The 26,268-nt window shown below is 35.9% G+C and overlaps 1 protein-coding gene across 1 annotated transcript in view; it reads left to right on the top strand.

Annotated features, from left to right (window-relative positions):
- KCNIP4 (potassium voltage-gated channel interacting protein 4) overlaps window positions 1-26,268 on the top strand; it is a 506,159-nt gene that overhangs the window by 3,015 nt on the left and 476,876 nt on the right. The window lies entirely within an intron of this gene.

Below are 26,268 nucleotides of genomic sequence, written 5' to 3'. Positions count from 1 at the left end.
ACTATGTATAGGATAAACTTTATGTAAGTTGCCAGTAGTATTTTTACAGCTACCATGCTAAAAGAAGGAAAACATGTTGTAGAGAAGGACTTTATGGAGAATACTGTGAAAAGGAAGAATTTCCAAATAGATTATTATATATTTTACTGATTGAACTAAGAGTAGGATTTGTCCAAGAGGCTGATTTATCTTAAGGATTATTTAGAAATGATCTAAGAATTGTAAGAGCAGTTCAATGATCATAAATTCAGAAGGGCACTTGTTTATTATCTTGCAAATACATTTAGTACACAGAATAAGTGTATGTATTTATCTTCATATCACATGGCTTAAGATTGTGTGGCTGCTTATTTGGACAACTGAATATCTGTTTTCAGTATTGCCTGCTTTACAAATCTCTAAGTCTGTCATGGGATTTCTGCCTCCAACTCGTGGATACGAGGAACTTTCACATACATTCTGGATAGCTTCTCGCTGTTTGAGTTTTGATATATACTTTAGTCTGGAATCATTTTTCATATTCTTCTTAGCAATAAATCTAACATTAGAGCATGTGTGCTTCACATATATCATATCCTAAATTGAATTTTCCTTTGAGTGTCTAAATAAATTTAGTTTGTGATTGTCTTAGTGCCTTGAACATTTTTCAAAGTGTACATGTCATACATCTGTCATATATAATATACATAGCATACAGGCTATTCATTATCTCTTCCGATTTGTCATGGGCATGGTTGAAATTAAACCAAACAGTCAAATCAGTTGCAGAGAAGTTATTGAATGATTTAAAATATATCCTAAAACACACACTGGAATAAAATGCATATATAAGATGCACACTTTTCACCTACATCTTAGACAGTATACTACTTTCCACTTGTGTCATGTCTAGGATTGTTTTCTAAATGATACATTTTATAAATTAGATAGTTAAAATCTAAGAGTGTCACTGTGTTGAGAATTATAGGACTCCTGTAATCGCTTAAAGCGGGGGGGAGACAGGGAGGCAGGAAAGTGTGTCTCATTAAAGTGAATTTTAAATGAGAAAGTTCTCAGTAGTGTCGCCCCATTAGAAATGTCTTAGGAGCTAATCAAAAGAAAAACTATAATGTTTGAAATAGTAGCCCCTCTTTAAAATGTGCTTTTTCTCTTTCATTATTATAAAGACAATTACTTGGAGGTGGTGTACGTCTTCATTTCAGTACTTTTTTTTTTTTGAAAAAGGAAAGTGAACAAAAGTCTTCATTTTAAGTTTGATCTTTTTGATTCTGTTATGTGGCAGTTACATTAAATAAAATGCTAGAAGTTCTAGGTCTCTTTGTGGATTTCTTTTCCCTTATTTATAAGTTACATCTTAAGAGTTCTGATTCTTGGCTTTGTGATAAAACATACTTTGGGGTTATTATTTATTTATTTTTTTTAGAACTTACACTTCACTTTCACAATTGAAAAATAAGCATCCCCTTTCCCCCCTTGACCCCTCCAAGTGTTACTGACCTTTCTGCAGGTATTTTCTCTGTTTTCCTATTACTTATATCTGAAGTACTAAAGTATTGGTTTGTGTTTGCATAATCAGCTGTCTTTTATCTTTTGCAGTCTTGGCATTTTCCAGTCTGTAGCCAAATAAATGTTATGGGAAGCAGGCATTCACAAAAGTATCAATATAAAATCCAGGTCTGATTTCCAGTGGTTTAGACAGGGATAACTAACGTAGGAAAATTCTTATATAATTCACAAGAAATAAACCCATAAATGCGTACGTGGAAGTTTATGGAGGTAAGGAACAAATGTAGTTTTCACTATAAGATTAGTGAATAATTCTGTCTAGTGCTACTGGGCATCATAGCATTAGGAAAAGTTTGACACCAGATGCAAATGCACAATATTCACAAGTTATAGCCATGGTAATGAGTTAGTAATGTACTGAATCTTAAGACAGTGACTCTAGTCAACATATAAATCAAAAGAGAACAATATTTGTTATGATTAAAAAGGAGGTGGGGTGTGTATTGTTTAGCATCCTTTTTCTTCCACTTTCCTACATCATTAAAAATAACAACTGATGGCCACTCCACAGTGATTTTCTTTGCAATCTGTTATCTTTTTGTGTTCAGCCTTTCAAAATGTAGACCCTGATACCTATCATCTTTTCCACTGCTTGATGTGAAAGTTTTCTGTTAAGAAACTTTAAGTATTTAGTAAAATATCCTAGTTTCTGGTTAAACCAAGACAAATCTGAATGTACCCAATAGAAATTTACTTTCTGCGTAACTGAACTATTTCAGCTATGAAAGTCCTAGTTTTTATACTGCACCTACCATCATTCAGCAGTTTCTTTTATACCTTGTTGTAGATGTAGTATTCCTATGGAGATCATGTGTATATGGAATGGAATATTTTTTGTAATGCATTGTTCTATTGATTAAGTATAAATATAACTGATGTAAACAATAATAAATCAATAATTTTGGAATATTTGTATCTGTTTATCTTTCAGTACTTTGTACTCTCGGTCTCTATAAAATGTTGCTGTGCCTGTGTGGCATGCTACTATCACAAATGTGTAAGAAAAATACACATACAGAATTCCACAACCTTTGTCATATACTTCCTATTATTTATTTAATTTTACCATTCTTTTCTTTTGAAATTTTGAGTTCTCTATTCTCTCCTCCCTCCCACTCCTTCTCCCAGCCACTTTGAAGGCAAGCAATTGTTAAGTTCTTAGCACTAAGAAGAAATAAGTACTAAAAAGTGGACTTACTTTAGTGGAATAGTTTGCAAAGTAATTATAGTGATTCATATTATGAAAGGTCAGTAAGTAACCTAAGCTTGTCTGTTTCTTGACATGTCCATATTAAAGGTCTTTTTTTGAAGTTCACAAGAAAAAGATTTGTTTATCAGGGGTAGGGAACCTGCAGCCTCAAGGCTATATGTGACCCTCTAGCTCCTCAAGTGTGGCCTTTTGACTGAATCCAAACTTCACAGAACAAATGCCCTTAATAAACAAATTTATTCTGTAAAACTTGGATTCAGTGAAAAGACCATACCCAAGGACCTAGAAGGTCACATGTGGCCTTGAGGTCACAGTCCCCGCCCCTGGTTTAAATCTTGCATTTTATTTACTTTTACCATAACTGGAATTGGTATTTTATCAGACCTTTAGAGAGTATTGCATTATCCTTTCAGAGAAGGAGAATGTCCTTTCATGCAGGCTCTAGGACATGATAACAGACTGCTAGAATGTTGGAGTTAGGAGGGGACACTGGGTGTCATCTAGTCCAAATCTCTCAAGTGACAGAGGAGGACCATGAGGAGAAAGAGGTTAAGTGACTTGTCTGTTTGGGGCTATTGTGTTCCAATGTGCTTATGATGCCTTCTCAGAATATAGGAGAAATAGAGGCACAGCTTACTGATACTAGCTAGAATCTTAACATTAACTTAGAATGGCAATGAACTTATGAAAATCTACTTTTAAAAAAGTTTAATCATACTAATAAATTTATGTTGAGATAACAGTATAGGATAACTCTACCATCACAACAATATGTAAATAACAGTTGTTCCTTGAAAAGAGTTGAAGTCAAAATTCAAAATCTGGTACCTGGTTACGTAAAACAGTATAACTGAAAGTTTAAATGCAAGTGACATTTTTTTTCAATTACTCTCTGCTTTAAGAGTTTTCTAATTCAAATGACCATTGACAGTAGAGAAATTGTTATAAATGTTGAAATGGCGTTCTGAAAACATATAGGAAGAAATTGTATCCAGTTTTTAATGGTAAAAGTTATTTTAATATATCTCTGTACAACACTAGGATGTGGGATAAAACCCTTTTTGTTATTCAAATATTTAATAGGCCATATTGGAAGAGTTCCTGGATAAAGAAAAGAAAGAAAAAAACTACCTTCTACAACATATATGAGAAAAGTATACAAAAATGACCATTTGTTACTGCTCAAAACTTTGCCTAATACTACATATTATAGCTTAAAAACAAAACACATGTTTTGTTGGTAGTTACCTTAAATAATCAGGTAATAAAAATCAGAAGAAAATTCAAATGATTTGAAAATAAATGACTTTCTTTGAAATTGACTTATTTCACAGTAACCATCTGGTAATATATTTTTAGAAGCTTCCTTAAAGAATCTAGTGTAACAGTTGACAGAACAGATAGCAGTCATTTGTGATTCTCTAGGCAAGGTTTAAAAATTCCACCCTACTTATTACTGCCCATCAGAGGACTTGAGCCTTCATAGTAATGAGTAAAACTTGACTAATCACAGAGTAAATACTGACGTGCTATTCACTGTGGAATTTTCTGTCAATAACAATAATAATAAATACTAAATCTGTAATAGGGTTCCTTGTTGCATTTCCTCAAGCTGCCACCTGTGGTGCCCTGGAGATAGCTTCCCATCAGACTCACCCTAAGCTCTGTTCTAGTCTCTTATCCATTAACACATTACTGAGTGTGGAAAGTGAATTAATGAAAATGAGTCAATGAGATTTAAGTCTCTAGTGAAACTGTCAAATCTGTGAATATCTTGGCTATTTATTGTAAACAGGAAAACAATACATCTATTTCCATAGTCTTGTGTTTGATTGCAACTAAGTATGGTAGAGATGAATAGATAAAAGTCTTGTTATTTTCATCTCAACAAGTCTAACAGGAGACTGGAAATGAAAGAAGCCCTTAAGTCACTTTGTTACTCTTTCTTCATTCTTGTGTAACAAAGGTTATCAAACCTGCCACATGATATAAACAAAGCTGTCTAATCATTCTGTGTAATCATTCTGCCCTGCAACGTCTATGAAAGGATATGTGTATACACACATACAGGTATACATATGGATATATAAATGTATGTGCATGTATATGAAATACATATGTATAAATATGTCTCTCTGTATACATTCCTATATACATATATATATATATAATTGGATATGCATATATGTGTGGATATACATACATGTGTATCTACTTATATTAGAGAATTTAAACTCACTATTCTTTCATGCCAGCATTAGCAAGTTTCAAGTTATCCATTAGTCACAACATTTGATTTTTTTCTTGCAGTCACAAACACATTTTTTTTATATTTTTCCCCTACCACCTTAATGCCTTTTATTTTGGGAACAGCCCTGTTGCTTAAAGGAGCCTTGATCTACTGTCTTAAATTACACTATTGGATGGAACATGACCAAGAGAATGAAAGACTAGATAAATCACTAAAATTAGAAACTGGAGTTTATAGGCTTAATTCACCTTGTGCCTAAATTACTTCTTCAAAGTAAATGAAACACTTGGGAGGTGTGTAATTCTTGCAATCCCTTGGGATACAACGGTATTTACCACTTAGTAGTTGTGCAGATACTGAACAAAACCTGAATCCATTTAACACATATGCTCTATTTTTAGATGTTATATGAGGAGAATTACAGTCAGTGTTTTTGGTAATGGGGGAAGGGGTATTGGAGCAGGTATGTAGCCAGCTCTCAGTTTCAGTATCACTTGTGTACAACACTGTACACAAAGCATTTTGCCTCCATACCTTAGGTACTCTCTGGAAGATTAGAGTCCACTACAGAGTAGCCTTATGTGGATTTACCCTATGTCATAGAGTATTGTATTTAATCAAGATATGGCAGAAAAACAAATGGACAGAATTGTATGTATCCATATTCTCTGGAATTTTGTAGTCTGGGACAGATTTAGTTTAGGTAGATGCATATTAAAAAGTCAAAAACTTTAAACCAAGGCAGAATGGACAGAAAGAGTATACAGAATGTATCAAATATAAGTTAAGGACAGCTACATTGTTCGGAAGGTGTGTGACCAAGTTAAGAGCAAAGTAACTTGGGAAGCCAGACTTATGCTGGGTAAAAATGTCAATTGCCTGTTCCTGTCAATTGATTGGACAGATTTTTTTTTGGAAGTCATATGATTATAAGAATTTATTAAATTGTGTGAGAGAATCAAGCTGGTCATTTGCTAGAAGATGGAATTTCCAGGCTAAAATGTTACTCTGGATAAAATGGAAATGCCTGAACCCAGATGTAGAATGAACTCATAAAATGGAGAGAGCTGGTTGGAAGAGGATGGCAAATTCATTTGCATCTAATGTGTTTTTTAAATTAAGAAAACCTACATTATTAGAACTGAGAGGGCATTTAGAGATAATCTGATCCCTTCATTTTACATTGAGTGAGATCACACAACCAATTAGAAGAGCCAAGATTAGGGTCATAGAGTTTTACCACACAGGCAATGTGATATAATGGATAGAGCACTGGACTTGAAGTCAGGAGACCTATATCTGAATCTTTCCTCAATATATACTGCCAGTATTGTCAATGGCAGGTCAAATTCTGAGTCTCAGTTTCCACATACATAAAATGGGGATAAAAATACTTGGATTTCCTAGTTCACAGTATGGTTATGAGGAAAGTATTTTGCAAACCTAGAAGTGCTATGAGTTGTTATGTTATTATATAATTAACAAAGACAGGTAGGTGCAGTAGATAAAATAGCAGGCCTAGAGTCTGAAAAGCCTGATCTCAGATTGACTCAGACACTAGGCAAGTTGCTTAACCTCTCTCTGCCTTGATTTCCTCAACTTTAAAGTGGGCATAATAGCATCTATTGCAGAGTTGTTGTGAGCATCAAAGAGATGGTTTTGTAAAAACACTGAGCACATGCCTGGCCTGTAGTAACTGCTATATAAATATTTATTGCCTACCCCCGTTTAGAAGTAGAAGGAGCCAGAACCTGTGTCCTAGATTCTAGTTCTCTGCCCTTTGTATCACACCCAGTATTCACTTTATGGGGCAGAGAGGTGGCACAGTGGATAGAGCACTGAGCCTGGAGTTAGGAAGACTCATTATTCCTAAATTCCTATATGACTTCAGATATTTTCTAGTGGTGTGACCCTCACAAGTCACTTAACTCTATTTGTCTCAGTTCCTCATCTGTAAAATGAATGGGCTGGAGAAAGAAATGGCAAATCACTCCAGGATCTCTGCCAAAAAAAACCCCAAATGGGGTCACAAAGAATCAGACTTGATTGAAACAACTGAACAACAAAATTCACTTTATAATATATTCATTTGAATATAATTTTAAGTTTATGTAGTCCATAGGATTTCAAGTTGGAAAGTTGGAAAGACTTTGACTCGTGAAACCATTTCATTTTACAGATGAAAAATATGTCCAGAGAAAGGAAGTGACATGTGCCAAGGTCACCCAGCTCTGAAACTAAATCCACAGGGAAAATCCTGTGATCTTCTGATGTTATCCCCAAATCTGCCACAAACTAAGATGTCCAATTCAATCCAGCTCTAAAGCTTGGATCCAAGACCTACCCTTACCACTAAATAGACTTCTGCTGTTTAATACCTATATGACCTTAGACAAGTCACACCTCCTTTGAGTAGCAGCTAACTCTAAATAATATGTCAGGAACTGTATCTATTTTAAATGATGAGGTAGCATGGTACAAAGGAATGAGTGCTAGATTTGGAGTCAAAGGACCTGAACAAAAATCCCAGCCCTACAACTTACTACCTATGTGACTTTGAGCATGTCCCTTATTTGTAAAATGAAGTAGCTGTACTGGAAGACTTCTGAATTCCATTGCAGAGCTCTTCTCTATCAGACTATAATCAGAGAAATCCAATCCAAAACAAAAGGGACTATAGTCTTCTAGAATTCAAAACATCAAAGGCTATATATGGAATGTGGTTACTAATTTTTCTATCTGATCATCTTTATCTCTACCTATGTTGTTATATCCCGTTATATTACTATATGGTACCAAGAATCACAAAAATTGATAATAAATTTCCCATTACATTCTGACAAAATACCATAGAGAATCTGAGGAATTAGTAGAATTCCAAATATAGCTCACCTATAAGAAGTCTTGGCTCATTAAACTCTGTATTAATAACAGATTAAGTAAAGAAAAATCATGGTTACTACAGAATTTCCTGAGTTGTCCTTCCAAGAATGACCTCTTCCAGTGTATATGAATTTTATTTGTGAAGTAAAATTTATATACCACTTCTCTAATAATGATAATAGCTAGCATTTAGAGTGCTTTAGAATGCTTTGTATATGTTATTTTATTTTATCCTCACAGTAACTCTGTGGGGCAGATGTTATTATTCCCATTTTACACATGATGAAAACTGAAACTGAGAGAGGTTGTACCTTTCCCAGGATCATATGATTATTAAGTTTCTAAGGTAGGATTTGAATTCAACTCTTCCTAAACAGCAAATCCAGTCCTCTATTCACTGTGCCTCTTGGTCACCAAATATATTGATCATGTAAAAGGAAGGTGTCCATGCACTTTCTCAGTTATGGCCATCTGACTAACAAATTAACATTCATCACTCCTATCCTGTATCCTTCCAAAGTGTTAGTGGATGCTTAATAGGTCAGTACATAGACATATTTTCAAAGGAAATTACTAAGAAAAATTTAAAAATATTTGATACCTCTATCACAAAATCTGAGGCTATATTTCTCAGAATTTTTCTTTTTCTTTCCATAACAAGTCAGAATTTAGAAATTATAGAATTATAAGAAATCTCAAGTCTATCCTGTGTAGATATTGTCCAACAACATCTTATAATGGACATCTTCCTCTAGTGAGAAGAAACCCAGAGCTTCTCACAGTGTCCATTCCACATTTGGATTTGGAAGTATCTCCTTACGTTGAATCTAAATATGCCCCTTTTGCAACTTCCACTTGGTATTCCTAATTCTGCACTCTGGGGCTATGGTGAACCAAACTCTTTCACATGACAGTCTTTAAATATTTGAAGACAGCTACAGTGTCAGAGAAATCAGCTAAATCTTACCTTAAAGCTTCTAAATACTTTCCTCTTGTTTTTAGCTTTAGAATTTGAAAATAAGGCTGGTTCCTACTAAGCATTTCAGATTCTTCTCTAATTTCTTTATTTTCTCCTTCCTCTTCTCTCCTTCTATTCATTTCCTTTGATCCCCCTTTGTACTTGTCTGGTCATATTGAACTAGCATGATTGGGCACAGAGATAACTACAAGTATCTGGTAGCAGAAAAGAATCACTCAATTTTTCTGTATGTAAAGAAGCTTTAAAATGGCATCCAGCTCATATTAATTTTCCAAGTTACATGTCTCTTGAGAGATGGAGACAGAAATAAGCAACAGCTTAGTAGAGCCAGTCCAAACATCAATATGAGGTTTTTTTCTGCTCTGTAAGTTATCTCTGTTCTATTTCCATTAGATCATGGGACCAAAGATTTAGAACAGAGAGACAGTACGGGTCATCGAGTTCAATTCCCCTGCAGATGAGGCAACAGACCTAGAGATAAGTGAATTAGCCAAGGTCATACTGGGAATAAATGGTGGAGGCAGGATTTGAACCCATGTTCACTAGATTATAAATTCAGTGACTTTTTCATTATCTAATAGCTGTATAGTCAACTTACTCATCCAACAAAGCCTCACTGGGTCAAAAAATTGGTGTATTAGGTAGAAGGAGGGTCTTCTTTCCTCTATAAGCACATGTGGTTCAAAAGGTGCTTCTCTACCTCTTAGAAAAGCTTTGAAACTCACTAACTAAAAAACGGTTGTTTATAATTTTAAACTAAAACAATCTAAGTGTAAGTTTAGGAGTTCAGGAGGTTTTTATGGTTTCATGTTGTTAGGTTATTGGTTTTTTCAAGTTTCAGATATTTTTTAAAAAATCAATTGTATATATTTAGGTTAGCCAGACTTCAGTGACTAACAGTTCTTTCCCCCAACCCCCCCCCCACCCAGTTTTTAACTTGAATCGATTTTGCCCATTTCAAGTCATACATTTTTCCTGAAATTTCTCTAATCAATGGTAAAGTTCTGAGTTCAGAAGTATTGCTTCTTCAAATAAGTGAGAATCCAAAGTGTTAACTTTCTTTAAGAATTAGACATGATTTCCTGTCCCCAATGCTTTACTTTTAGAACCCTTAGGCATAAAGCTATGGTATAAACATATCCATATATTCTCAGAGCTGGAAAAGATCTTAGTGAGCATCTAGCCTAGCCCCTAAATTACATTGTTACTTTTCGCTGCAATTCCCTAGAAAGGGGAAATTGGCTGAAGTGTGTGATATGTCAGAAAGGGAGTATATGAGATGGGAATTCACAGTGTATTTTCAGCATGTACATTTTCCCCCTCTATAATTTTCTCTGCTATTGAGTCACCTATTAAATCCTGACTCACTGCCTTCTAACTTAAAATCTTAAATCATAATGCTGGAATACTGAAAACTACTCTGATGAGGAAGAGGGATGACAAAGAGAGATTCCCAATGGGATATGGGATCATTTAAAATTTTTTAAGTGATCATTAATCCAAACTACCGTTAAAGTTACTAGCCTGTGTTTGAGTTCAAAGCATGATATTGGACTAAAACATTCCTTTTCCCCCCCTAAACCCATCACTTACAGAACTCCCTGTATCCTAGAACATAAATGTATTAAGACTTACCTAAACTTTATTTCCCAAATACAGATATGAACTGGAATAGTGATTTGATTAGTATAGGGAACTCCGAGATGAGAAAATTCTATCAATGCAGATCAGCATCTACTCAGCAACTCTTTCTAGAGCTCCTCGAAGAAAAAGAAAATGGAATGCTTTCAACTCTATTGGCATAGGCTTCTTAAGATACAAATTAATTTCATGATCAGTTGTTCCCACCTAGCTAGCTTGTTTTGTGACAGCATAGTATCAATCCCCAGAGACCCCAGAGAAAAATCTTCCTATCAACCTAGACTGTACCACTAACCAGTCCTAGCACAGGAAACCAAGTGAGAACAGATTACTCAGCAAAACCTTACCATCTCTTCCCCAAAAATTTATTTCTAGACATTACCTGTTGATGGTCGGCTAGCTTCATATACTACTGGAAATATTTTGTCCGATTCTGTTCAATCTTTTTTCACAAATATCCTTCAGTTGCCACAGCATTTAATCTTTCATAGTTAAGATGACATTTACCTTGTCCAATGATGTTCTTTTACCTATCTGTCCACATTTACATATGGTTTGCTTATGTCTACCTAAATTATAAGAACCTCAAATGTTATGGTTATCTACAGTGAATGAATCTCTGTATTGATTCTCTTTAACCAGCCTTTATTAAGTGCCCAGTTCATCTGTCAGGTGCTAGAGATATGAAGAAAAAATAAAATAATCTTTAGCCCTCAAGAAGCTTACATTCTCGAGTTGAATGTTCAGAATTGTCCCTGGAATTCATCTGGCAATAGAGGGATTTTGCGAAAGAATGTAGATGGACCAATACAAACAAATCTTTGACACTAAAACAACTAACTCAAAGTTCATGGCCACTAACATTGTGCCAGCAGTCCCACTGTGCCATTGGACCACTTGTCAGTAGCTTATCAACTTAGATGCTTATTGAATGTTTTTCATTTATTGCAAATTTTTACTGCCTTTGCCAACGTAATTCTTTGATGTTTCTTTTAATTTTGTTTCCAAAGATCTGGTACAATATTTTCAGCTTTGCCCCTAGAAAGAAGAACCAGGAACAATTAGTGAAAGTTGAAAAAATCAGCAAATTTAGACTTCTTATCATGAAAAAATAAAAGCTTTCTAATAATTAGACATGGTCAAAAGTAAAATGGCCTTTTAATGGGTGGAGGATTCCTCCAAGATGAATCTGGACAATCACTAGTCAGATATATGACTAGATTTAAGGATGACTTGTAGGAGTGTTGGATGAGATGAAAATCCCTTTCAACTCTCAAATTTTGTGATTCTGTGATCTCTCAGACCAAAGTCATATAGAAAAAGGGAAAGAAAATGAGAGAGGGAGGTAAACATACACAAGAGCAGAAGAAATATAGATTCTAAGAGGTTGAAAATACTTCAAAATTTTATTATTAAATTTGATTAATTGAATTTGTTTATTATAATTGCTACTCAAGTAAATAATCAGCCCCCATTGTATCTCTGACAAGTAGTCATCTAGCCTCCCCTAAAGTACTATAGTGATAGGAAACTCAGCATACCACAAGGAAGACCATTTCATTTTTGAACAGCTACAAAAATTAGGGAGGTTTTCATTGCACAGTACCTGTCCGTCTTTCTTTAGCTTCCAGTTTATCATCCTAATTCTGCCCTCAATGGCCAAGAATGAGAATAAATTTCATTCTTCTTTAGCATGGACAGACCTCCAAATATTATAAGATAGATATCCTTTGCTCCTGAAACCTTCTCTTCTTCAGGCTAAATGGCCCCAGTTGTTTCACCCGAACCTCGTATGGCTTCATCTGAAGTTTCCCCAACATCTTGGTCTCCCTGCTCTGGACCCACTCTAGCTTGTAACTGCAGTTCTTGAAATGTGGCTCCCAGAACTGGGCATAATCCTCTGTATGTCCTCTGACCAGAGAAATAGAATACAAGGGGATAGTAGAAGCAGAAAGGCATCAGAACTGAGAGATTTAAAACCAAGAAAGCAATCGGGGAAGAAGAGAGGAAATACTTATTAGATTTAAAATTACCTTCACCGTGTGGGTCTCACTCCAACACTCTACAGCGTAAGGTTAAGGTAGTGCTAGCATAGGTTGAGTAGAATAATGGACTCTGGTGTTAGGATATGTCTGATGCAACATAAATAGTGCTTTCCCATTTAATGCCTTCCTACTGTTATTTCCCGATTATCCTTTACATCACTTTGTGCATATCTGCTTGCTTCTTCTCCCCGCCCCCCATTCCATTGAGGGCAGGGCTGCTTTTTGCTTCTTTCTGTATCTACAAAACTTAACGCAATACTTGGCACATAGTAGGTGCTAAACAAATGTTTATTGATTGATGGACTTTCTAGGTTTCAACAGATGCACAGTTATTTTCCCTGCTACGATTTGAAGGAAACTGCTTTTAATTTATTTGTTAAGCAGCCATTCTGTGCAAAGGGCTGTTCAGCTCTGGAATAGAAAAAAAAATAAAAATGAAAAATATCCCCAACCCTCACAGAGTTTAAATTCTACTGGGGGAAAATGGCATGTAAATATAAACAAGTTCAAAATATTTGATGAGGAAGAAATTACAACTAAAAAAAAAAGCAATTCATCCATTTATTTCTCATATTCCAAGTGAGGAGAGCATTTGAATTAACAGGGAATATTCCTGTATCTCATTATACACTATGAATGTTACAATCTCCATGGAAAATTTAATTGATATAAATATTATGGATTATAAGTTAGAGACTGTAGTTCTGAGTCTTCTTGGAGAACCAGTGGGAAATGATTTTCCACAATTTTCTAGTAAGTGGAACCAAGGATAGTTTAACTTTTCATATCTTGTAGACATTATTCCATTGTGTTAAAATACTTTTGAGAGCTGTAGACTTTGTGCCACAGATCAAATATATTTTCACTTTGAGGCATCCCACCTTAGGCTGCCTCCATTATCATCTCACTAGTTTGATACATAGATATTTCGTACCTGGGAGGTTTGGGCAGGTTTGGGGCACATTGTTTTTTTTTCTCTCCTTCAGTGAGGGTCATTGCTTTACTGGTGGGTAAGCAAGACATACCAATGCTAATAGAAATGATAAGAACCAAATAACACTGGTGAAACAAGTTTGATCACGTTGGCCTTATCTGCTTAGTATGGAAAGAATTATAAACCTTAGTTGACAAGTAATGATACTGAGGGGTAGGAAAAGGAAATGACCTGCTAAAGGTTATTCAGACTCAGGCCCCAAGACTTTAAATCTAATTCTCTTTCTCATGGTATTCAAGGGTGTATTTCACTTTGTTGTTTTCACACTTTAGGTTCATGCTTAGATCTCACCTAATGAAGTTGAGCATTCACACTAACTCTGAAATTCTAAAGTCTTAAGCTATTCATTTTGCAGCCAAGGTTTGGATGTACATTAGTCAAAACAAGGAGGGAAGAAAGAAGAAAAATAGGGGAGAGAGAAAGGAAAGGGGAGAGGAACAGAGAGACAAAGATAGAAAGAGAGACAGAGACTAAGAGACAGAGTGACAGTAACAGAAAAGGAGACAGAGACACATAGAGAATTAAAGAGGACAAGGAAGACAGAGATAGAGAATATGAATGAACAGCTTAAGTATAATAGAAATACTACAGTTCGTTCTGGATCTCAAGGAATCATTTAAGTGGGAAGGAGGCTGAGCTGGGTAGAAGGACAGGCTAGATCAAACAATATCCATTCAGAAGTCAGGTTATTCCTTATGAAAATATGCTTCATGTATAGCAAAATGGGGCAGCTAGATAGTTGAATGGATAAAGCACTGGGTCTAGATTCAGGATGACCTGATTCTAGTTCAAATTTGACCTGAGGCACTTACTGGCTTTGTGACCCTGGTCAAATCATTTAACCTCTGTTTGCCTTAATCCACTGGAAATGGCAAACCACTCCAAACCAATCCTTACCAAGAAAAACCCACGGACATTATAGTCCAGAGGATCATTAAGAGTCACGCATGACTAAAGTATTGAACAACAGTAAAATGATTTGCAGCTGAGAAAAAGAAGGCAGTTCTTTAGATTGGTATTTAAGCATCTTTTCATTTATCCATTGTCATTTTTTAAAAAATAAACCTACTGTATGAAGGGCAGATTGTAATTTGAGATGGTGATTTCTTAGTATTGTTTTCTTGGACAGAGAGATGATTTGTTCACTGGTTCCTGACGTAATTTTTAGTTTTCTCTAAAGGTTTTAACTACCACAATATGTCAAATTATTTGGTGAATCCTCAATAATTTAGAGTGCTTGTTTGGAATCTGATGATTTGAATTGGGATTTGGTCCAAAGGTCACATTTTCAAGAAAAATTTTCCTTTTTCTATAGGCAATAGGTATTAAAAATTATATTTGGGGCAAATCTTAAAGAATAATTAACTGTAACCATTCATCAAGCATTTAGAACCACCTGTTCATAAGCAAACAATTCCTAATCATTTCCTGACTGGGTACCTGTCTCTTAGTTCCACTTTTTTCATGGGTGGAAAGCAATAGATTTTAAGATATGATAACTAGAACTACATCCTCTTAAACTGTTGTTGTTATTTTGTCTTTCTTACCCCTATCAATCAGAACCTCAGGACAATCTATTATGTATGAGCTGGGCCAAAGAAAACAAAGTAGGTCAAGAAGGCAAGGGTTAAAACAAAGTCTTCCTCTAACTCAGCTGTCCCTTGCTCAAGTCCCTGGGCTGGAGGTGTATAAGAGTAGTAATAGGAACAGAAAGGAGGTATATAGTCAGCTTTGCTGATCGTGATAGGAGTTGGACTTTACCTTGCAGGTGCACCACTACTAAAGGTAAAGCAGTACTTTGGAAAGGATTTTAGAGTGGCCTCCAACAATGTAATGCTGTCAATGTGACTAACATGTCTCCTTCATCCACCCCTAAGCCAACAGGGGTAGGAAGTAATGGGAAGATTCCAGGGATTGTCCCCACTCACAGTGGGTTCTAGATTCTAGTAAATCCCACTCTGGTAGTAAAGCTTCTAGCTCTTTAGGGTATAACTGGGCATCCTAGCATACCTCATACATATATATATATGTTTGACAAGTTGTTATCGTCACATAAAAAAGGGATTGGATTTGTGTTGACCCAGATGACAATACCAAAAGCAATGGATAGCAGAGGTTCACGGAGGCAGAAGAGTTAACATAAGATCACAGCTTTAGAATTGAAAGTGACCTTGGTGATGACTCAGTCCAATGATCTCTTCTTTTACAAATGAGAAAACTAAAGAAAAAAGAAGTGTGACTTGTCCAAGGTCACACATTTAATGAGGGGAAGGCAAGGGATTTTAAGATAGCTCCTCTGACTCCAAATCCAGGGTTCTTCTCACAGTAGATTCTCTTAAAAAAAAGAATATTATTATTTAAAAAAACCATCTCAATAATGAGTTGCTCTGTCCCACTTAACAGTGTGATGTGATCTCCATCACTGGAAGTTTTAAAATAGAAAATGAATGAAAAATTGATCAAGATTTTCTAGACAAGCAATTCTCCATGTGTGGTCCACAGATGCCACACAGAAGCCCCTAAAATCCTTTCAGAAGTTCCACAAAATCAAAGCTATCTTCATAATAATATTAATATATAACAACCTTTCAGAAACTGCTACTTGTCAGATTTGGTAGTCTATCAAAGAAGAATATCCACAATTATCTGAAAAGGCTATTGAAATATTCTTTGCCTTTCTAACTACATATCTGGGTAAGGCTAAAGCATCTTCATGAACTTCAGCCCAAAGAACATATAAAAACAGATTGAATGCAGAAGCAGATATGAGAAACCAGCTATCTTCTTATTAAGTCAGATATTAAAGAAATTTGAAAAAAATATGTAAAACAATACTGTCCCCTAATTTTTTGTTCTGAAAAATTAATAATTTTATAAAATTTTTTGTTAGAATTTTAATAGGTTGTTATTTTTAATGAATTAATAAGTAACTCTTATAGCATTTATCTGTTTTAATTTCTAATATGATAAATATCAGTAATACATAACCCACCTAGGCAAAAACTCTTCTGAATCCTCAGTAGTTTTTAGAACGTAAAACAGTCCTGAGACCAAGAAGTTTGAGAACTGCTGCTCTGGAAGATAACTGGGGTGGGATAGTTTAGATCAGATGAATTCAAAAACATTTTGCATGCACACGTATGATAATCATGCAGCAAAGATATTTTTCTTTAAGGACTTAGTTGACTTTAAAATACTTAGCTTACCTTGAATTACTTGGGTTACCTTTCAATGGATTCATATTATTTTAGAAATAACATTCAAACTTTTTCCTTACCATTCAAGGCCCTTTATAGCCTGAGGCTACCCCACCTTTCCAGCCTTTATCCCTCATAGGTTCTTACCATGTTTTCAATGCCAGTTGGGAACTGGGAATGTCCAAATGAGAAAACTCCCTGTCCAAGGGATCTATTCCACTCCAAGGGGTATTCTTCTCCATTCCAGGCTTTTATTGGCTCAGGTTACTTTCTGTTCCTGGAATGACCTCCTCCTTGCATCTTTCTGAGTTCCTACCCATCTTCAAGACTCATTTCAAATTCCACTTTCTCCCAAAGGGATTCCTTGATACCAGGGCAACATGGCAGAATGCATCAAGCACATAACTTTAAATTGGGAATACTTGAATACAAATCCCACCTCAGACACTTACCAGCTATAATCCTAGACAAGCCTCTTTACTTCTCTGTGCCTCAACTTCTTCATGTAGAAAATGAGAGTTTGAACTTAATGATCTCTAAGGTCCCTTCAGCTCTAACTCTGTCATTTTGTATTCCCTTTCCACTCCCCATAAGAAAATATCCTTTCTTTTTTCAGACCTTGTATGTCACTCTTTTTCTTTTCCTCTTGTGCACTTATTATAATTTATTTTTGGTGAATGTTTATATCATATCCTCAAACTAGATTAGAAATTTTGTGAAAATTGAAGTTCCTTGAAAGTAGTTTATAGAGATGTCCCTAACTTTGGCCCAGGATATTGTAGCTAGTAAGTGTTTAACAAAATGCTTGTTGGAATTAAATGAATTGAAGCTAAAGAACCTGGATTATCAATGTTTTTTATCTTTCCCTTGATACTTATCAGTGTTCTACATGTAACGTTGGTTTAATTGAATTAAATTGCACTAAATTAATGAGACTAGCATCATAGGCTGGTTGCCGATGTGGGACAGGTAGTTTTACTATATATGTTCTATGGACAAACAAAGCTCCCTTTATCCTTGTCAGCCATCTCACAGATAGGTACCACTAGACCCAGGGCGGGGCGGGGGGAGGTATGGGGGAAGATGTGCAGAGAATATAGCAAAAGAATATAACTGCCTTAGGGAAAACCAAGCATTCATTTTAGGGGAGAAAAAAATCATTCCAAGTACCTGCCCTAGGAAAGGTAGGCCAGCTATACTTTCTTGTACAATGGGAATACATCATCTCAGGCTCTGGAGAAATAGGAGTTCATTTAAACTCATCTCTACATATATGAGGGTGAACTTAGACCAAATCTATTTATTTAATAATAGAGTACAGATATTAACAAATTGTTTGAATTGATAGGAAATCTTAAAAGGTATTATTAAAGGGGGAAAAGATACTTCTTAAAAAATTGTCTTGAGCTAAATTACACCCTTAAATTGACCACCTTAATTTAATTTAACTTTTGTGTTTTGGTTCTTCCTAACCTCCCTCCATCCCTCCCTCTCTTCTTGCCATTGCTTCCTTCTCTCCTCCCTTCCTAGTGTGATTGTAACAGGAAGAGTATTGGATTAGAGATCAGAGAAACAAGGGTTCAACATTATGTCTTTTATAAAGTGCTTTCCTTACAACCCTCTGTGATAGGTAGTATGTGTATCCATATCCAATTTTTGCAGGGAAGAAGCTGATTTTCAGAGATTTTACATGATTTGCCAAAGATCATAGACCTAACAACCAGAAAAGAAGTATGTTGTCTAGTTGTTCAGTCCTTTTAGTCATGTCCAACTCTTGCTAACCCCATTTGAGGTTTTCTTGGCAAAGACACAGGAAGGGCTTGCCATTTTTTTCCTCCAGCTCATTTTACCTATATAGAAACTGAGGCTTACAGAGTTAAGTGACTTGTCCAGGGTCACACAACTAGTAACTGTCTGAGGCTGGATTTGAAATCACCATCTCTACTGGTGAAAGAACTTTCTTCATTAATCAATGTTCTCATAAGCCTACCCTATCTATGTGTATAAATGTATGTATATATATATGTATATATAATATATGTTTTATTGATATCTTTTCTCATTTTATCAATAACTTTAGAAACATCTTCCTCTCTCCAGATTGAAGTAAAAAAAACAAAAACCACAAGCAAAAACACTGAACCAAGTGACTCTTATCTCAATCAATCAATCACTATTTATTTCTCACCTGTTATATGGGTCCCGGCAGTCCTTTGCATATTTAAGGAAATATTTCATCACTGATTCTTTCAAATCATTCTTAACAGTTTTGTTTGCTCAGTTTAGTGACTTCTTTTAGTGAGCTTTTCATTGAGGTAACTGTGGTTCTTTAAAATTTCATTTGGTTCTGCTTGTCCCACTCTGCATCAACTCATATATATCTTCCCCTCTTTCTCTTATTTCCTCATATGCATCATTCCTCTACCATAGCCTTCTAGTAGAAAGAGGGATAGGGACTGAAACTATGATTTCATTGGAACAAGGAATTCCCAAATAAAGAAACACCCTCTACCAATGCAAGTACGCATCCTCTCCCCAAATAATAATCTTAGAGAGTTGCTTAGATCAATGAGAGGTTAAATACCCCCTTTCAGTGTCAGTCAGCCAATATGTGTCAAGAGCAGAACTCAAACACCATTCTTCTTGGTTCTGAGGCCAGGTCTCTGCCCACTTTACCATGCTGTTCTCTGTATTGATACACCATCATTTTGGTGTAATATTTAAAATGACTTTCCTGTGGCTCACAACTTGGAAAAGAGATATAAGTCATATTTTGCCACAGTGAGCTCTCACCGAACTTATAAAAGTAAGGATCATTATGTTTTTTATTTGTTTTTGTTTTTGCAAAGTCTAAACAAAATTTTAATCTTCTTGGTGATTTAAGTAGCAAGATTTTTTTTGTCTTTCACAGAAATCATGGCCCAATTGCTATGTAATTATATGAACTTCAGGTTGGGAAATATTTCTAATTGTCAGGAAAGCAGAAGGTATGTGGATGTTATTTTTAGGTGTTTCATTCCACATTGATATTGTGAATTTGCATTTATTGTTAATGGGGACAACAGCTGTGTTTGTAAATAGTCATGTGAAAGAGTCTTTGCCCTGCTTATGGGGGGAGGGGATCTTGTTTTCATGTAGAATGGAAGAAGATAAGTACCTTTCTCTGGTGTTTTATAAGCAGGGCCCATTAGGAAATCTCAGGTAATTGAATTTTTCCAGTGAAATAACCTTGTTAGGTGTGTGACCTTCTACAATGAAGTGGGATATGATTAGTACAAGTGTTCCTGCTTCTCTCTCTGCTTTGTTCATCTTAAAGGATTTTAAATGAATTTGTTAAATGTCATATCCCAAAGGGAGAAATAAGAGTTCTTCTGTTTCTAATTGGGCTCTCCTTAAACCCACCTCTTTAGAATGTCATTGAATATTACGAATACTTTGTAATCTCAAGGCAAATCTTGAGACCAGCCCTCACTAGAAGTACTTTACTCAGAGCCTTAACTAATGGTTAGGGACAATTCTGCTGAGAACACGGGAGACTCCTGACAACTGACCCTCAGAAGAGAAGTCATCAGAAGATGGTCCCACTGTACATGAGCTTGGACAGACTTTGTGAGACAGTAGAGGATAGAAGGGCCTGATGCGCTATAGTCCATGGGGTCACAAAGAGCTGTACTGAATGTTGTTTTCCGGTGAGACCATGATAGGACTTATTTCTGCCATTTTGGTTGGATGGTCCTACTTAATCTTTCTCATATTTCCATCCCATTCCTCCATCTTTCCAAATAGATAAGAATTCTTACTATATATCTAAGTACAGACCATTTCCTACTGATTCTAAATGAACACTTCTGTCTAAAGTAGTCTTTAACACCCTTAGCAGCCATAATCTAGTCTTCCAATGATTAAAAGCAAATCTCAGACTCTACATCCTCCACAAAACACATCTAGACCAGACTGCATACAACCAAATGAGGCATCCTTTTCTACTTTCACAATAATTTACAAATATTATCTCATTTAATCTCACAGCAACCCTGGGATGGAGGGGCTATTGCTATCCTCTTTTTCACAGATAATAAAACTGTAGGCAGACAGGGTTTAAATGATTGCCCTGGGTCACAGAATTAGTAAGGATCATTGGCTGGATTTGAACTCAGGCTTTCCTGACTCTAAATCTAGCACTCTTTTCACCTCAGTGCCTAGTGGCAATGTATGGAATATTACAGGCTAACCAATGCAAACTGAGCAGCATGAAGAGGGAAATGAGAGGCTCATATTGGGTATGAAACTGGTGCAACCCATTAGAAACAAAGAATGATGAGAGAGATCTAAAATAAATGATGTCTACAAAGAAATATATGAACAAGAAGGAAGACTATTCCACAATAAAATGAAACAAGGAATTGTTTCAGAGCATTGGTCAGAAACATTCCAGTCTAGGAATCAAAGGGTGAACTACTCCAGTTCTCTTCTACTCAGGCTATTGGTCAAAAGACACAATGCAGAAGCTGGGAATTAAAGGAAAATTATTTTGGGAATGTGTGTGTTTGTGTTTGTGTGTGTGTTTTACACTGTTGAATAGGAATACACAGTTAATCTGACAAAGTCATTGATGCATGAATTATTTATGTTTGAATGTGGAATGTAGTTTTGCAATTACACTTAATTTTTCTAATACTGGACACCTTCATGAAGTTCAGAACACTACAAATAAATTAATGAAGGTTCATTGAGACATCCTGCTTTAGGATAACCTCAGATGCTTCCCTGACCAATTCCTTCCTACTTCTCATTGCAAAAATGAGTAGATGATGGAGAGATCTATATTAATTAGGCTTCCTCCTTCATAAATTGGTTTCTGTTGGCCAGAACGAGACCTAAGTGTGTTGGAAAGAGGGAACTTCAAAATCCTATCTGTTTAGCTTTTGATGAATTGAGGGCTATCTCTAATACATGATAAATGCTAGTGGCAGGGAAAATATATTTAAAAAGGTATTATTTAAACCATTCCCAAAGTCTTGGCAATGAGAGCAGAAATAGCATTTTTTAATGAAGTAATGCATATGTATAACTCAATTGCCCCTGTAATGCCGCATTTAAAAGGAATTGATAATTTGAGAAAGATAATGAAGATGATGTATGCCTCGCTATTTCATAATTAACTGTAAGAAATAAAATGAAATGTCCCCAGGATTCTATTAGCATATATTCATCATCATCATCTATGTCTACCTATATATATGTCTCAACCTGTTATTTCCCTACACGAACTTTGATTAATTCCCCATTGCCTACCAATTAAAATCCAAATTTCTTTTCTTGCCATTCAGCATCCTCCACAATTGGATTTCAACAAAGCTTCTTTTCAGTTTTATCTCATTACATTCCCCTTTATATGCCCTGTGCAATTTGGAAACACACCCTACTCTTTTTTCCCAAACATATCCTTGACATTCCTACCTCACTGCTTTTATCTATGACTTTTGCTATGCCTGGAACACTCTCGTCCAAATCTGTGCCAACTAATATACTTCTTATCCATGAATTTCATTTGAAAAGTCACTTTGAGTCATATTTATTTGTGTATATGCCCTATATCCTTTGCTAGACTATAAGCTTCTTCAAGACAGGAACCAGGACTTATTTACCTTTACATACTTAATGGAGCTTAATACATATATTTCATGTTGCAGGAATTTATCAAATATTTATTAAGTTGAATAGAATTTAATCATTTCAGTAATACTTTTAGGAAAACTGTATAAAAGGACATTAAATTTTCTAGGTAAAATAGTAGTTCTGAAATGTAGTACAATAGGATGTATGGCTTACTCACTGATTTATTTAACTGAGTTAAATATCCATTATTTCCAAATCCTACTTTCCTTCATCTGGAACTCTGCCTCTAGAGTGCAGATATCTGGGTAATTTTACTCTAAGGTGAGGAAAGTGAATAAACTGTCAGATATAATTGAAAATAGATATGCTACCTCTTTCCATTATTGATAGAACCAACTTTTGGCCAAGGTTCAGCACCATGATGCAGTCCCACTGGGAAAAGAATGCTTCCTTCTGCCTAATGCTTTTGATAGGTCATTATCCTTTGAAAGCAAAGGAAAGATAGGTGTTAGAATGACTGGAAATAGCATGAACACAAAGTTGTGGAGCTTTTTCCAGAGCTGTATTTCTGTGTCTCAGTCTAAACACCTACCTTATTTTTTAATTCCTAATGATTCTCTGTCTCTCTGTCTCTGTCTCTGTCTCTCTGTCTGTCTGTCTGTCTGTCTCTCTCTCTCTCTCTCTCTCTCTGTCTTTTTCTTTCTATTTCTCTCTCTCTGTCTTTCTCTCTCTCTCTTCCTCTCATCATAACAGCTAAACCATTTCAATAGGGGACTGGTCAAAGAAGCCTCCAGTCACACTATACAATTATGCCTTCTACATCACAACTTTCCCCATTGTGTTTTTGATATATCACTAGTCAGCAGAAGAAATTAAATTGGAATTTGGGGGGGGGGCGGTTTGCAGAAGTTTCAGACAATTTGTGAAGGCCAGAAAATGACACAGAAAAAGCTTAGAGACTCAGAAATGCATAAAATACATGTATAGTATTGTGTAATATCAAAGTATTTTTATCATTTAATACCATAATAATTACAACTTCTTCTCTGGTATGGAGGGAGGTCCAGAAAATTTTTCATTGATTGTCCAGTTTTTAGGGGTGCTGAGTCCCTAATCTTTATATTGTTGAAGGAATAACTATAATCATTTTTTCCACTCCTTCTTTCTCTTACTTGCAGTTTTCAATAATTGCATTTGCCCTACAGTACCTTTGGCCCTGAGGATCTTGAACCATTTAGCAATTTGGTCGTTTAATTACCATAAATGATCAGCTTTGCCAGCTTATACAAGGTCTGTGGCAGTACCTCAAAAGCACAGCTTGGTCTAGGGGAAACAGATTTATAACATTTCTTTCTTTTCCAGTGACTGCAAGCAGGAAACACCATCTCTCACACTTTTTTTTTTAATCACTGAGTTCTGACACTCCCTTGGGAAATGTGGATATCCTATTTTTTAAAAGTTGTTTCTAGGCATTAACACAGTCAAAAAAAAAGAGCTATAAGCAACACAGTTTAATGACATAAATGAATGTGTACTATCTATTTCATAGAGTTTTGCAATGGAAGGAATCTAGACGGGATTCTAGTACAAGTCTATCATTCTATAGATGGCAATCTCCTTGGGTCATACAGAAAGTCACACTAAGATTCAAATCCACTTCCTTTGACTGAACATCTTCTGTACCATGCTATGCAATACCACCAATCACCCAAAGCTATATCTAAAGGCAAGATTCAATGAAAAAAGTGTTGGAGTTAAAGGACTTAGATTCTGCTATTACTGTCTTTGTGACCTTGAGCAAGTCACTTAACTTCTCTGGAGCTCTTTCCTATGGAGGGAGTTGGACTAGATGTTCTTTGAGATCCTTTCCATTTCTAAATCTACAATTCTTTGAATGTGATCATGGAAATCCTGATGGCACCAGCCAAGGCAGGGGGTGGGGGAGAAAAGGGAGGGCAGGATAACTATGCTATTAGTTTTCTTTACAAGATGCTTCATATTCACGAGAGAGAGTAATTGTCTTCTGTGACATTTTCTTGTGAAAAGTAGAAATCTTAATGGGACCAATATGAGAACTTAATGAAATCTTTCAGAGAGATTTGTTTGGTCAAAATCCATCATCACTAATTAAAGTTGTTATCTACAGGTAGTCTGATTGTTGTTTAAAAATCAATGGCCTGGAAAGGAAGTAAATCACAAAGATATACCATGATGTAAAAAGCTACATAGTGAAGCAGAAAGACCATTGGATTGGTAAAATCTAGGAGGCTTTGGTTCTCATTCCAATTCTGCCATAATTTTCTGCTTAAATTTAGCTAAATCACTTCATCTCCTATGGTCTCTTCACTTAGCAATTTCCTCATCTGTAAAATGAGCATCTCAAATTGGATGATCTAGAAGGACCTTTCAAGTTTATCAAATCAGTGATGCTATCAGTCTCTTCTCTCATAGCCTCTTTCTGCAATATGATGATAATGCCACTTGTACTATAGGGCTGTTCCATTATCAAACAAAAATAATATATGTGAAATACTTTGTAAACTCTAAAGACATCTATAAATATAAACTCTCATTTCTATCACAGAGATGAACCTAATCCTATTCCTTGATTGTGGTATTAGTGCTGAACTGCTTCTCCCACCTGGCTATACACAGATATGATTTGGGGTTGAAAAAAAGAGAGCTGCACTGCTCAAACAACATCCCTGGGAGATCCTAGGAGCAGACACCACTGAAGCCATAACCAGTGCTTTCTTCAACTCAGTTATATTCCTTGCTTTCATCTTTATTCTCAGTCTTTTCTTTTTAAATGAAAATTCTTCTAAACCAGTCATTCAAAGCATTTTATAAAGCAATTTAGCTAAAAATTTAAGATGTATATGTGATATCTTTTGTCTTTTGATTCATGTGTAAATTGGATTTAAGTGAGGCAGAGTTGCACGAAGTCGTCAACCTCACTCTCTCCTCCAGAGCCATTATAGTCCAGGGACAGGAGAGAGTCAAGATGGCTGGCAATGGCTCAGGCTGCAGTGGATGACCTTGGCATCTTCAGTGCCTAACCAACCGCTAAGCGCTCCATATCCCTGCTTCAGCTTCCTTCATGGCCGTTGGAGCAAATTGCTTTCATCCACCCATTTCACCAGAGGAAGTCTTCGCCTGCTTAGGGTAAACATCCCCCTAACTCACCAATGGGTTTGAGACCCCTTGATCACCTTCAACCTGGTTTGGTCCATCTGTGGAAACGGTTTACTGGGATGTGGCCACTGTGCATGCTGCAGCTTCTTAGAACCACAGGTGAGAGTTGGATGGAACAGGTGAACACCAAAGATGGAAAAAGCCCCCAAAAGGGTTTGGCAGCCATCACACTAAGGTACTGGTCCTCCCTGAACACACCCTACATCCCAAAATTGAAGAAGTAATAAACTGTAGAACATTAGAGATGGAGGAGACCTCAAACATAGTTGAATCCAACCCCCATTTTACAGATGAAGAGCCTGTACCCTACTCTAGATTGCCTGAGTTGGAAGTCAGAATTAGAATCCAAGTTTGCTGCCTGCCAGGACAATGGTGGAATTATAAAGGAGTCCTCCTGCATAAACATTGGAGCAGTTTTATAGTGTATTATCTATAATGCAAGCATAAACTCCATTGCTTCCAGAAAGGAACTACAACAGTGCCTGTTAAGGAATCCTTCATTAGACTTCTTCCTAGGCCAGGATTTATGACAGAAGGAAGAAAAAATAGGAGGTCCAACTGGTATTATTAATGTCAGACAGGTGAGTGGAAGACCCAGTCCCATGACTAGCCACATGCTCATTCTAGGCATCTTAGCCCAAATACATGAGTCTATGTATACGTATAGAAACACTCTTCTGTCTTTTGT

This window comes from Notamacropus eugenii, chromosome 6 (genome assembly GCF_028372415.1).
Source record: "Notamacropus eugenii isolate mMacEug1 chromosome 6, mMacEug1.pri_v2, whole genome shotgun sequence".
Taxonomy (NCBI): domain Eukaryota; kingdom Metazoa; phylum Chordata; class Mammalia; order Diprotodontia; family Macropodidae; genus Notamacropus; species Notamacropus eugenii.
The sequence above is the reverse complement of the archived record's forward strand: the minus strand, read 5'-3'. Positions and strand labels throughout refer to the sequence as shown.